This window comes from Hypanus sabinus, chromosome 1, assembly GCF_030144855.1.
Source record: "Hypanus sabinus isolate sHypSab1 chromosome 1, sHypSab1.hap1, whole genome shotgun sequence".
NCBI classification, from domain to species: Eukaryota; Metazoa; Chordata; class Chondrichthyes; order Myliobatiformes; family Dasyatidae; genus Hypanus; species Hypanus sabinus.
The window spans coordinates 15,724,217-15,739,329 of record NC_082706.1 but is presented as its reverse complement, the minus strand read 5'-3'; positions in this window follow the sequence as shown (position 1 = coordinate 15,739,329).

The window sequence follows — 15,113 nt, the reverse complement described above, 5'->3', positions numbered from 1 at the left end:
CAAAGCCCCACCGCAGCAGTTCCATCCCACCCACCGGCGTTTCGACCACATTCATGTGGATATCGTGGGCCCCCTGCCAGTGTTGCGCGGAGCGCGTTACCTCCTGACTATCGTGGACCGGTTCACAAGATGGCCAGAGGCGGTCCCGCTCACCGACACCACCTCCGAATCTTGCGCCCGAGCCCTGATCGCCACCTGGATATCCCGCTTTGGTGTACCAGCCCACATTACCTCCGACAGAGGCGCCCAGTTCACCTCCAGCCTGTGGTCAGCTATGGCCAGCCTTTTGGGGACTCAGCTGCACCACACCACTGCCTACCACCCACAGTCGAACGGGCTAGTGGAGCGTTTCCACCGTCACCTGAAGTTGGCCCTCATGGCCCGCCTGCGAGGAGCCAACTGGGCGGACGAGCTTCCCTGGGTCCTTCTCGGCATCCGCACAGCGCCCAAGGACGACCTGCACGCCTCGTCGGCCGAGTTGGTATACGGCGCGCCCCTGGCCGTCCCCGGGGAGTTCCTACCAGCCCCGAGGGGGCAAGAGGAAGAACCCGCTGCAGTCCTGGGCAGACTTCGCGAGAAGCTCGGTAACCTGGCCCCCATACCCACTTCACAGCATGGGCGGCACCCGACCTGCGTACCCAAAGACCTACGGAACTGTAAGTTTGTGTTTGTACGAAGGGGCGGGCATCGGCCACCGCTGCAGCGGCCATACGAGGGGCCGTTTACGGTGCTCCGGAACAACGGGTCCACGTTCGTGCTGGACGTTGGGGGGAAGGAGGAGGTTTTCACGGTGGACCGCCTCAAGCCGGCCCATGTGGACCTGGCGCAACCGGCCGAGTTTCCGGCGCCTCGGCGCAGAGGCCGACCTCCCAAGCAGGTTCTGGCCCAGGCTGTGGACATTGGGGGGTGTATCGCCGGTTCTGGGGGGGGGTTATGTGGCGGCTCATTTCCTAGCGTATGCGAACCGACTCACAATTAGATAGCCTACGGGGGTTTGCGAGCACAGAGCTTTGGAGCCTCTTCGCCATGGGGGGCCGGTTGACAGAGGCTTAAAAGTGAGGCTGAAGTTTTCGAATAAAGTTTTTCCTTCGACTGCAGTTACCGACTCCGTGTCGTAATTTTAGCGCTGTTTGTAGCACACCGCTACAACATTTTATTTGCTTTCCTCACCACAAATTCAACCTGCAAATTAACTTTAGGGACTCCTACACAAGGACTTCCAAGTCCCTTTGCGCCTCAGTTTTTTTGTATTTTCTCTTCATTTAGAACATAGTCAACCCTTTCATTTCTTCTACCAAAGTGTACCAACACTATATTCCATCTGTCATTTCTTTGCCCATTCTCCTAAACTAAAGTAACCCTTTTACTTCCTCAAAACTACCTGCCCTTCCAGCTATCTTCATATCGCCTGCAAACTTTGCAACAAAGCCATCAATTCCATCATTCAAATATTTGACATATAACATAAAAAGAATTGGTCCCAACACAGCCCCCTGTGGAATGCCACTAGACATCACTAGTTTAAACCCTCACTGTGCAGCATTAACAAAGCTTCCTGCTAGGATATTAGTCCTGCTCCAGTTCAGGTGAAAACCTTCCTTTTTGTACATGTCCCACTTTCCCAGGAAGAGAGACCTATGTTCCAAAAATCTTACATCCTCTCTCTTACACCAACTCCTTAGCCATGTACTAAACTGTATAATCTTCCTAGTTCCTAGTTCTGGCCACACTAGCGTTTGGCACAGGTAGCAATCCTGAGATCACAACCCAGGTTCTGCCCTTTAACTTAGCGACTCCCCGAAGTCCCTATGCAGAACCTTGTCACTCGTCCTACCCAGAAGTCATCTTACCATGACTTCTGGCTGTTCACCCTCCCACTTGAGAATGCTGAGGGCTTGATGTGAGATATCCTAGTCCCTGGCAGCCGGGAGGTAATATACCATCCAGAAATCTCATTCATACCCACAGAACGCCTTGAACCACAGGGGCAGACTCAGTGCCAGAGACCCGACCACTGTGATTTTCCTCTGTTAGTTCATCACCATCTTCCTCCCCCCAATCCTGACAGAATCCAAGGTGATATATACCTGCTGTTGAGCAGGATGGCCACAGGGGTACTCTGCACTGGCTCCTTAACCCCTTTCCCCTTCCTGACTGTCACCCAATCCCTTGTGTCCTGCACCTTGGGTGTAACTATCTCTCTATATGTCCCATCTATCACCCCTTCAGCCTCTCGAATGATCTGAAGTTCATACTGTTCCAATTCCAACTCCTTAACACAGTTTGTTAGAGGCTGCAGCCTGATGCACTGACCACAGTTTCAGTGGTCGGGGATACTGGAGGTCTCCCTGCCTCCCCACCTTCCGTAAGAGGAGCATCGCACTATCCTGCCTGTCATCTCTACCTAACTGAGCTGATGTAAAGAAGAGAAGGGAAAAAACAACTTCAGCTATGCTTTCTCTGAGTGAAACATCTCTTTGTGGAAGCCTGGAAGAGCTAAAGCTTTAAGATCATCACTGACTATGGCCACTCATATGATGGCCCCTGTGCTTACTCCTGCCTGCCTTTAGTTTGCTCTTACTAATTAATCCCAAGTGCTAATTGGTCACTGCTCAAAGCTCCATTACGCTGCCGTGAACTGCTCCTCGGGTGGTGAACCTGATTGAAGTCCCCTCCTCTCCAAACTTCTGAATCCAGTAACGTACCCACCCCTATGACGGAACTTAGCTTTGCCATGTTTGTATTCAATTCCTCTACTATTCTGTTATCATTTCTAATTATTTGTTATATCTGCATAATATAACATTCACAAGGACACCCATATCCCATTGCATCACAGGTCTCTGCAATCTTTCACTATGTTCTTTATATATTATTCCTGTGGTAGTGGATAATTTCATTCTACCCTCATTATACTCCAATTGCCAGATCTTCACCTATTCACTCAACCTATCTGAACCCCCCTTTTGCATCCTTTTGCCCTCTTCCCCATTTACTTTCCCTAATGATCTTTGAGCACCCTATCCAGATACAAGCTCTGCTCAAGACCACAAGAAAATGCAGAGAGCTACAAATGCAGTCCAGTCCATGACACAAACCGTTCTCCTCTCCACTGATTCTGCCCATACTTCCCACTGCCTTGGGAAACCTACATAATCAAGGACACTTCCCACTCTGATCATTGTTTCTTCTCTATTCCAACAGGCAGAAGATGCAAAAGCTTGAGAACATGTACCACCAGACTCAAGGACAGGTTATATTCTGCTGTTAGAAGACTCTTGTTTACTGTTGTTTGTTATTTCTCTCCATGCATTGTAGCACATCAGGCGACAACCGTGTCCTTTCTTTAGCACTTTGTCTGTTTTTACGAGGCTGAGTTGCTAGCTTGACATTCAACCCAGTGCAGATGGAAAACAGGAAGGAGCCGGCCGGATTTGAATTCATGACCATTCAACTCAAAGTCCAGTGCTGATGCCACTACACCACCAGCCAGTTAGTAACACTTGTACAATAAAGGATTACTCTTGATCTTTCAGTTTACCTCATTGTGCTCTTATACTTCATTTGTCCGCCTGTACTGCACTTTCTGCATAACTGTAACACTCTATTCTGCATTCTGATTCAGTGAGTCTCTATCCAGTAAACAGACTGCACAGAACACTGCTGCCTCTGAGAGTGCAAGGGAATGGAGAGATGGAAGGTTATGGCTGTAGGAGAAGGAAAGAAAGAAACAAGAGCAAGATAGGCTTCCATTAACATAAAATAGAGGAAACACTCAGTAGGTTAGGTAGCATCTGTGGAAAAAGAACCAGACAGTCAAATGTTAACTTTACTTTCTGTTTTTATTTCAGTTTTCCAGCATCTGTGGTTTTTTTTTTGTTGTTTTTCATGTTTCTATTTAAATTATACCTTTCACACTCAATGATTCATAAACAGCTTCTTTCCCTCTGTCATCAGATTTCTGAACAATCTACAAACTCGTGAATTATTACTTCTTTGCACAATGTATTTATTTATTTTTGCAATTTATAGCAATATTATGTCTTTGCACAGTACTGCTGCTACAAAACAACACATTTCAGATTGCTGTGTATTTAATAATTCAGTAATCTTGTATACACTGTATGTTGGTTGATTAAGCATTCTTGTTCATCTAAATAATTCATTACAAGTTATATGCATAAATATGATAATAGCATATGTTATCACACATATGTGATATGTATGTGCCTCACTTGAAGTAAACTTGAAGTTAGACTCTCATTTCAAGCTCCCGTTTCTTCCTTTGAATTATTTTAATGTTTTGACTTTACAAAATATAACAGTGGAAACAAGGTATTTTAAAAATGAACCTGAGATGGGTATCGACCTGTTAAAGCAAAGTAGGATGTTCGAACTAAAAAAAAACTGCAGCGAGAGGAACGACAAGAAAACCACGCAGCCCAGCAGTGCAAAGATAGATGAATTTAAAAAAAGTGCAGCACAAGTTCTTTGAAAGTGAAGACATAATTGAGTTTTTAAAAAGTCAGAAAACAGAAGAATTTGAATGTTCATAAAGAGTGAGTACTGGGTGATAATAATTATTTAAAAGAGAAGAAGTGGCTAGCTACATTGGAAAGACAGACGTGTTTGATTACACAACAGATAATGGGATTTTATATACCGAGCAAATTCAACAGTATTTTGAAGCAAATTAAATAGTCAATAAGAAACGAGTACCAATATTACTGTGTGCATTGGGTTTAAAGGCATACAGTTTGCTTTGAAGTTTAACTGCTCCAACCAAACCATCCAAGTTAAGGTTTGCTGATATTGTGAAAGTAATGGAGGAACATTTAGAACCAAGGCCACTGATGATTGCAGAATGCTTTAGGTTTCATCAAAAGGAAGAGGAATCCATTTCAGCTTACATTGTTGAACTGAAGAATTTGTTTGAGCATTATCAGTCAGTGATGGTCTTAATGGTGCTCTGAGAGATCACTTTAGTTTTGAAGGCATACAAAAACAGCTCCTAACTGAAGCACAACTTACACCTAAAAGAGCAGTTGAAATTATTGTTTCAATGGAAACAACAGAGAGAGATGCAATTGTGTTGCAGTCAGGAATAAAAAAATTGCAAATGTCTGAACAGAAACTGGCCTGGCCGAACAACTCGTGTTACAATTGTGGCAGGAGCTCGCAGTCACCAGATCAATGCAGATTTAAAGGAGAAACTTGTAGAAAATGCAACAAAGTCGGACTCAGAATTTTGGGCAGACAGAAAAAACTGGAGTTCACAGAGAAGAGAAAAAGCTAAAAAGTCAAGTTGCAGTTTCAAAAAGAGCATGTTGTTGATGAAAAATCTGATAATGATGAAAGTAATGCAGGACTGTGTAGTCTTGAGATTGATAACATGAAAACTAGCAATAGACAAGTAATTTGGCTTACACTAGAAGTGAATGGGAAAGTAATTAAAATGGAATTAGACACTGTTCAGCTGTTTGTCATTCAACAAAATGCATTTGCGAGACATTTCAAAGATGCTAAGCTGAAGCCCGGAGATATCCGACTAAGGATCTACACTAGAGAAAAGATAACTCCCGTGGGAATGACATTCGTAACAGTGAAATACAGCAACCAACAAGCCACGTTGACCTTGCATGTGGTAAAACCAAGAGGGACAACATTGTGGAGACATGATTGGCTGAGACAACTACAACTTGATTAGAGATCCATTAAAGTTGCATGCTACATCCTGATGCACCATCAATAACTCACTCTGAGACGTAAAGGTGAGATATCGGCTTTTATTGACTGGAAGAAGGAACCAACAGTGAGTGACCACCATACTACATCCTGGAGACTGAGAGGCCGGGCTCAGGCCTTGATCGCCTTTATACAGGGGTCTGTGGGAGGGGCCACAGGAGCTGTCAGCAGGGGGAGTGTCCAGACAGGCACACGTAGTTCACCACACATCCCTTGCAAGTGAGTCAAGGTGAAACCAAATTAAGAAAGGTACCAAATAATGCTATAACAGTCTGCATGCTGTACGCCATGAACTGTTGATCAGCAGAAGGCAAACAGGTGTTGGTGTCAACTCTGCCTCTGGTTGAGAAGCATATTGGACCAAGGAAGAACTATGCAGCTCAGAGGAATTGTGAAAGTGATGAAAGCAGTCGTCTGACTACAACAGTTTTTGTTGGGAACATGACTGAGAAAACTTCTGATATGTTAATCAGACCGTTTCTTGCAAAATGTGGCTTGGTTTTAAGCTGGAAGAGAGCTTAGGGAGCTTCAGGAAAGCGCAAGCATTTGACTTTTGCGAATATAAGGAAGCAGAATCTACACTGCGTGCATTAAGGTTATTGCATGAGTCACAAGTGGGAGACAAAAAGCTGCTTGAAGAAGTAGATGCAAAGACCAAAGCCCATCTGGGTGAAAGGGAGGCCAAAAAGAGAAAGGAGTCAATGGAGATATGAAAACAGATGATTCATCACATGATGAAGAAACCAAGAAGAGATCAGATTTTAAAGGGAGCAAGAGGAAGTTTAGTTAGAGAATACTCCAGTGAACAAAATGCACCTTCCCAAGGTCAAGATGCACAAACTAGAAGAAGAAAAAGGAAAGAGTTGAAAAGTGCCTAGAGCTGTCAGAACCAATTCCTGCAATCTCAGAGTCAACTCCTACATCCACCACAGAGGAGATTGTTTTCACAGCCACATATCTCACCTGCCAAGCAGAGGGATTCCCCCTTGTCAGAAAAGATGTTATCCCACAAAAGTAAGAAAGCCTCCACAGTGATGAAATTATTTGGCCTGAATGGGACAATTTAAAATTTACTATGTTGTGGATGTCCGTATTATAATTGTATTATATAATATGCTGTTTATATAGTTGAGATACGTTCTCTATTGAGTTGGATCTTATAGTTAAGCAGGAAGGAGTGTTATGCATTTAATGTTTCAGTTATATTCGAGTAATCTTGTATCTATGTTGGTTGGTAAAGCATTCTTGTTCATTTAAATAATTTATTATGGGTTATATCAATGATTTAGATTATGGATTAAATGGTTGAGCGGCTAAGTTTGCGGATGACACCAAGATAGGTGGAGGAGCAGAAAGTGTTGAGGAAATGGAAAGTTTGCAGAGAGACTTAGTTTAGGAGAGTGGGCAAAGAAATGGCAGATGAGATACAATGTTGAGAAATGTACAGTTGTACATTTTGGAAGAAGAAACAATTGGGCAGATTATTATTTAGGTGGGGAGAAAATTTAAAAAAATTGGAAGTGCAAAGGGACTTAGGGGTCCTAGTGCAGGATACCCTAAAGGCTAACCACCAGGTTGGATCTGCAGTAAGGAAAGCAAATGCTATGTTGGCATTCATTTCAAGAGGAATAGTGTATAAGAGTAAAGAGGTGTTGATGAGGCTCTATGGGGCACTGGTAAGATCCCATTTGGAATACTGTGTGCAGTTTTGGGCCCCCAATCTTAGAAGGAATGTGCTGATGTTGGAGAGAGTTCAGAGAAGATTCACAAGGATGGTTCCTGGAATGCAGGGACTAACATATGAGGAGCATTTGTCGGCTCTTGGATTGTATTCACTAGAGTATAGAAGAATGAGAGGGGATTTCATAGAACCATTTCAAATGTTGAAAGGGTTGGACAGAACAGATGTGGAAAGGCTGTTTCCCTTGGTCGGTGAGTCCGGGACAAGAGGTCACAGTCTTAGAATTAGGGGGGTTCCCCATTTAAAACAAAGGTGAGGAGAAATTTTTTTAGACAGAGGATCGTGGATTTATGGCATTCGTTGCCACATACAACTGTGGAGGCCCAATCATTGAGGGTTTTTAAGGAGGAGATTGACAGGTGTCTAATTAGTCAGGGTATCAAGGGATATGGGAAAAAAGCCGGAAATTGGAACTAGACAGGAGAATAGTTTAGCTCATGGTGGAGTGGCGGAGAAGACTCGATGGGGCCGAATGGCCTGCTTCTGCTCCTTTGTCTTGTGATATGTGCAATTACAAGAATTACATCATCATGCTTGCCACATTTATATTAAACTCAAAGTTAAACTCACATTTCAGAATCCTGTCTCTTCCCTTGAATTAGTTTAATGTTTTGAAGTTACAAAACATAATCCACATCATCTAAGTCAGTGACAACATATCTGACTCTGATTACGATTCAAACTTTGGAATGTTCTAAAGCACTTTACAAGATGAGTAACAGTTTGTTCTGCTGTAAAAGCCAGCAAGAGGCACTTGTATCTCTGAGTTTGAGGCTGTTGACTCAATTCCCGTTCCAGAGATGCCTACACGAAATCTGAACTTATAAAGCTTTGAAGTTATAAATAAGGCAGCATGGTAGTGCAGTGGTTAGCACAATGATTTATAGTACCAGTGACTCGGGTTCAATACCCGCCGCTGATTGTAAGGAGCTTGTATGTATTCCCTGTGACTGTGTGGGTTTTTTTAAGGTGCTCCAGTTCCCTCACAACTTCCAAAGATGTACACGTTGGCAGATTAATTGATCACATGGGTGTAATTGGGTGATGTGGGCTTGTTGAGCTGGAATGGTCTTTTACCATGCTGTATCTCCAAATAAAAAGCCAGCCAGTGGCGTAGAGGCATCAGCACCAGACTCTGAGGCCAGTGGTCCCAGTGGTTGGATCCGGCCTGAGATGAATCGTTCCATCCATGCTGGGTTGAGCGTCAAGCTAGCAACTTGGTCTCTTTAAAAAACAGACAAAATGCAAAAAAAAAGGAAGATTATCACCCAATGTGCCACAAGGCATGGAGAGAAAGAAAACAAAATTTCTAAATGAAAATAATTCAGCCCTGAGAAGTGTTAGGTCCAGCCTTTAGTTCCTGCTTGAGAGTATTTCAAAGATGAACAAGGGAAGAATCCTTGTATTCTGATTAACAACATCACAAAAATGAGAAATTTGTTGTTAGATGTGTTGTTAAATTTGTGTTTCCTGATAACAATAGCGACTGCCAAGTTCTTCATTGAGTGTACCGAACTTAACTTGGGAGAATCTGTTGTTTTAAAAGTGCAAATCTTTGCCCTACTATGTAAGTCTGTGACTTGGTGCAGGAGATCCACTGGAGTACCTTCTTCGTGATCGCATCAACGTGTGGGACCCAAGATAGATCCTTGGAGATGTTAACAACCAGATGTTGTTGTTATCGCACAGGGTGTTAGAGGCTCAGGCGGCAGTGCACACAGTCCAGCCCATCACAGGCACAGCCACCCCATCATTGATACCAGCTACATGAGGCGTTGCCCAAGAAGCCAGCATCTGTCATCAAAGATCACCACCTTCTGGGTCATGCCCTTGCTAGTACCTTCAGGCAAGAGATACAGAGGCCTGGAGTCCCATAATAACAGATTCAGGTGCAGTTTCTTTCAAAACATTAGGTCTTGAACTAATCTGCACAACCCTAACCCTTTATAGGCAACAGAACACTACCAACCACATCTTGCACTACCATGGACATGTCTCTGATTGTGAGGTTGTTTTTGCATTCAAGGCTTTAAACAAAAACACAGCCTTTTCTTCTCTATCTCATTCCGTGTGTTGTCTGTACCGCTCTGCCTGTGATCAGAAACTGTCTGCAAGCTTTCTGCTGTACCTACATCTCTTCCCACTAGTGCACATGACCACAAACTTGACTAAGCCTCCCATGTTATATGATGTTATCATCAACATCTCAGCATCTTTGGACTAGGAAGGAAAATTGTTTAGCATAACACTTCATACTTAGCCATTATCCCTGGGGGCAGTGAGAGGTGCAAATCTCCCTGGGCCTGTGTTTCAGCGTTTGCCAATGCTACATGTTTTGACTGGCAGAGATGCTCAGTGTGCTAATCTAAATAACAGGCATGAGCAAAAGTAGGTGCCAATTAGAAAATGGTTCCACCAATCCTGAGCAAGGCTCTGGGGAGATATATTCCCGCCTGCAACACTGTCCCTTGTAGGTTTGCTGCTGGACTCGGTGTGTCAGTGGAAGTCCTGGACCATGGAATATGGTATGGAATTACTTTATTTTAATAGTCACATTGTTCTTTTCAATTCACTACTTGGTCTTCCTCTCCCCTTTACCCTCCAGTTGAGTATTCTTAGTCACTCCTGAATTTATTAAGACCACCAATGGCAGAGATGTCCTCAACCACAAAGTACAACATAGGACATCCTTCCTTAAGATCTCTTCACATCTCACCTGCAATCTCCCTTCCTTGCATCTGACCCATATGCCTCATAGCTTGGTATAGCAACTGTTCTGCCCCAGATTGCAAAAGTTGCAGAGGGTTGCGGATGCAGCTCAGCGCACAGAAAGCAGACCCACCTCCTACCCCAGAATCTTCTCTCCATCCAGTCCAGTAGAAGACACAAAGGCCCAAAAACACATGCCACGGGGAGGGGGAATGGGAATGGAATCTTTACCATGTACCTTTGGGCCTTTGTGTCTCTGCTGGACTGGAATCTTTACCATGTACTGTTGCCACAAAACAAATTTTATATCATATAAGATGGATAATAAACATGTTTCTGATTTTGAGTCTTTAATGTACAAGAGGTCTCTTAGTCTTCTTCGACTGATGAACAGCTTCTACCCCAGAGCTGTGGCCTCCATCACACCACTCCCACAGAGCAGTGACTGAAACTGTGAGCACACACAGGGACTCAAATACTTGCACTAATGGCAGGTTAGTACATTTAGTACAATGAAACAGAGTTTCATAGTACCTATGTATAATGACAATAACGATCATTCCATTCCATTCCCCTGGTGGCACATGCCTTTCGGCCTTTGTCTTCTGCTGGATTGGATGGAGAGAAGATTCTGGGTTTAGAGGTGGGGCTGGTTGCTCTGTGCCCTGAGCTGCTAACACAACTCTCTCCAACTTCTTGCAATCACAGAACAGAATGATCTTTATTGTCATCATACAGAGATACAATGAAACTCTGTTTGGCTTCCTCTCAGGCAATCAAACAAAGTAGTAGGCAAAAACAAGACAGTAATAGAAGAAGAGTATTAAATAGATAGGTAGCAGAAAATAAGTTGCAGCAGCACCAGAATATCACAGTAATGCACAAAGTGCCGTTAGTGCAAGTATTTCAGTCCCTGTGTGCTCACAGTTTCAGTCATTGTTCTGTGGGAGTGGTGTGATGGAGCCCACAGCTCTGGGGTAGAAGCTGTTCCTCAGTCGAAGACCGAAACCTCTTGTACATTAAAGACTCAAAATCAGAAACATGATTATTATCCATCTTACATAACATAAAATTTGTTGTTTTGTGGCAACAGTACAGGGTAAAGATATGAAATTACAATAAGCTGCAAAACAAATAAATAGTGCAAAAACAAACCAGTGAGGCCATGTTCATGGAACATGCAGAAATCTGATAGCAGAGGGAAGAAGCTGTTTCTGAATTGTTGAGTGTGCATCTTCAGCCCCCACCACCCCAATGGCAGTAATGAGGAGAATGTCTGTCATAAAGGGGGGGGGGGTTGCAATGGGAATGGACCCAAATGCAGGACACAGACACTGAAGTACTAGGAAACAGGACAGGACAAAACTAAAGGACAGGACAAGTCAAAGACTAGGCTAGGGAAGCAGGACCAGGTTGAGGGACTGGAAACAAGCAGCCTGGGCGTGGACTCCAAGCCAGAGACTGGACAATGACCCAACACCTGGGTCTTGACTCAGGCTCAGGCCCCAAACCAGGCAAAGACGTGACAACTCCTGGGTTCTTGGAGCTAGAGGCCGGGGTCTTGAGGCTAGAGGCTGGAGCTTGGAGGCAGACTAAGAACTGTACATCAACATAGATCCAGGGCTTCTCCCTCAACAAGCCAGGACTCAACTTTCACTCCACACCAAGATGGGGCAGGCCCATCCATCAGGTAACAGCAGAACAGCCTGATTTACCCCACAGGGAGAGACAAACACCAAAGAACAGACAGTTCCATCTCTGCATGGCTCTGCATGCTCTGAGTGGCAGTTACAACCAGCAATCTTGGCGAGCTACAGAAACAACCTACCTAGCTCAGAGTGGCTGACAGCCACCCAGCTGGCCCAGGAAACAGCTGAATCCATACCACAATGACAGCTCCAACTACTGACAGCAAGGCTCCAAGAAGCCATGGTTCTCCAACACAGCCTAAAGATGGCAAGTGTCCATTCCAGCCATTTGCTCCCAGGGAATCTTGACAAGATGACCCCCAACCCCACTCAATCCCAGGGCCACTTATATTCCCAACCCTAAGATGAGCATCAGGTGCTTATGATTAAGTTCAACCGAAACGAGGGACAGCCGGAGGACCCGGAGTCTGGAGTATGTGGACTGGACCATGACAATGTCCTGGATGGTGGAGGACCTTCGTGATGGATGTCATCTTCTTGAGGCACTGCTTCTTGAAGATGTCCTCAGTGGCGGAGTGGGTTGTGACTGCAATGGAGCTAGCTGAGTTTACAAACCCTCTGCAGCCTCTTGCAGTCCCGTGCACTGGAGATGAGCCCCTGACCTCACAATCTACCACTTCATGGCCTCACTCCTTACTGTCTGCCTGCACTACACTTTCTATGTAATTGTGAGTGACATTATATTCTGCAAAAACACAAGCGATTCTGCAGATGCTGGAAATCCAGAGCCACACACACAAAATGCTGGAGGATCTCAGCAGGCTAGCAGAATCTATGGAGAGGAATAAACAGCTGATGTGTCAGGCTAAGACAATCGGAAACGAAAGGAGAAAAAGCCAGAATAAGAAGGTTGGGGAAGGGTGAGAAGGAGTACAAGGTGGCAGATGATAGGTGAGGCCAGGTGAGGGGGAAGGTAGGCAGGTGGGGATGTAGTGAGAAACTGGAAGGTGATAGGTGGAAAATGTAAAAGGCTGAAGAAAAGGGAATCTGATAGGAGAGGGGAGTATCACAAGCACTAGAAAATCTGCAGGTGCTGGAAATCCAGAGCAACACACTCAAAATGCTGGACGAACTCAGCAGGCCAGGCAGCATCTATGGAAAAGAGTAAACAGTGGACATTTCATGCCGAGACCCTTCATCAGGATCGAAATTCTTTTCCGTAGATGCTGCCTGGCCTCTGAGTTCCTCCAACATTTTGTGTGTGTCGCCCAGGAGAGAATAGCAGACCACGGGGGAAGGTAAAGGAGAAGGGGCACCAGGTTGGTCAGGTGAGGAGAAGAGAGGGGGCTTTTCCCTTGTGCTACCTCAATGGAATGATTATCTTTATGGACGGCATGCAAAAGGAAGTTTTACTATGTAACTCGGTACACGTGAAAATCATAAAACAATTCCAATTCCAAAGCTACCCTCGTGATATAATAACGCACGTTATGAAACAACTCGGCACGCTAAGGGCGCTATAGAAATGAAAGTGGATGCTGTGGGGACGATTCCTTCGGGCGAAGGGGAAGGTTGTTCCCGGGAACATTCGCCACGGCGCGGCGCTGCTCGCCCTCTGTAAGAGACTTGCAAACGCCCCCTGTGGGTTCTCAGAACATCTGCTCGAACAAAGGAGCCGAGACTTTGAATTGCGAGCAGAGTTAACCCATGGTGCAATATTGCTTTCAACACGCTGGGAAAGTCACTGAAGTGAATGCACTAATTAGAACGGCGCTAAATCATTGCAAATTGAAGCATCGGGAGTTCAGGAAACTCAACATATTGCACTGGCGCTGGTACGTATTTCTGTATCATCTTCCTGTATCGATGTGCTTCCTTGGGAAGCAATCTAGCGGGCAGCGCGTATCTTTTCAGGTACCTGTCAATTAATTCTTCCCTGACTGCTGGGGAGATCCCAATCTTTTTTTTTTCCAAGATGTTTGAAACCTCTCCTTCCCTTCTCTTGTTCAGAGGTTAAGCCCCCTTACCGACTCGGAGCTGTCATATCATTTTCTGTTTCCTGCTAAACTTATTGCGAGGTGGCCCGTGCAAACGTTGAAATTAACCTGAGTTGGAGAGGAAGGGAGAAGTAACGGGGTTGGGGGGGGGGGGGGGTGGAGGGTGCCTTCCAAGGGACGGGGAGGGAGGGGTTAAATTGGCAAGGAACATTTGGAGAGGTGAGACCGCTTATCGGGAAAGGTGTGTCAAGAGTGAATGGGATGGCAAATGGGAGGATGGTAGTAATGGGGAGGGTGAATTTATTAACATCGCCAGAGAGCACCAAGTACAATACTCCCCTCTCCACTCTGACGAAAGGGGGGGGGCATATAAATAATCTGCATTTATAAAGAACCCATTACGTTTCGTTGAACTATTCGCTTCTAATTCAATTAAATACTTGCCCTTGTTTTCCGCGGAGATCCCGTGTGTTTATTAACGGTTTACGTCTGTTTATATTTTTTTCTTGTCCCCACCTAAGAGGATGACATTGAACAGAAAATGAGGTGGGTTCGTTCTACAAACTTTGATTCCGGCGGTCAAAAATTGCGTATATTTTACGAATAATTTATATACGCCATATAAATAAATAACTAATCGGATCGATGAGTTTAAAAACTGTGTGTAATGAAACTTCGCCCCGGGCGGAGATATAACCAGACCAGGAACAACAAGAGGTCGATTATCTCTCGCAGTTTCAATATTCCGCGTTCCTGCTGGGATATGAACTGATGCTTGTTCATTGTAGGAGTCCGTGTAAAAAATATAACGATTATTGAGTAAGAGTTATTCAATCAATCTATTTATCTGCGTTCCCAGAACGTCTTATCGCTGTTTGTGTGTGTGTATGTGTGTGTGTGTGTGTGTGTGTGTGTGTGTGTGTGTGTGTGTGTGTGTGTGTGTGTGTGTGTGTGTGTGTGTGTGTGTGTGTATGTGTGTGTATGTCTGCGTGCGAATTCTTAAATAAAACCCCAGCTCCCCCGTCCCAAACTGGCAATTTGTTTCCCTCCTACCTGCACACCGCAGTGGCTAAATAAAATAAATTTGTTCGCTAAAAACGCAAAAATGTTTACTTTGGAAGAAAGCAAGGTTATCCACAAGTAAGACGCAGAGGAACCGAGATCGGGTTTGAATTTTGATAATTTGCATATTAATGTCACTGTCGGTAACGCTCTCCGGCATCGCTGAATTCCGACTTTATGTTATTTGTTTCAAAGGGACCTGGCGAAGCC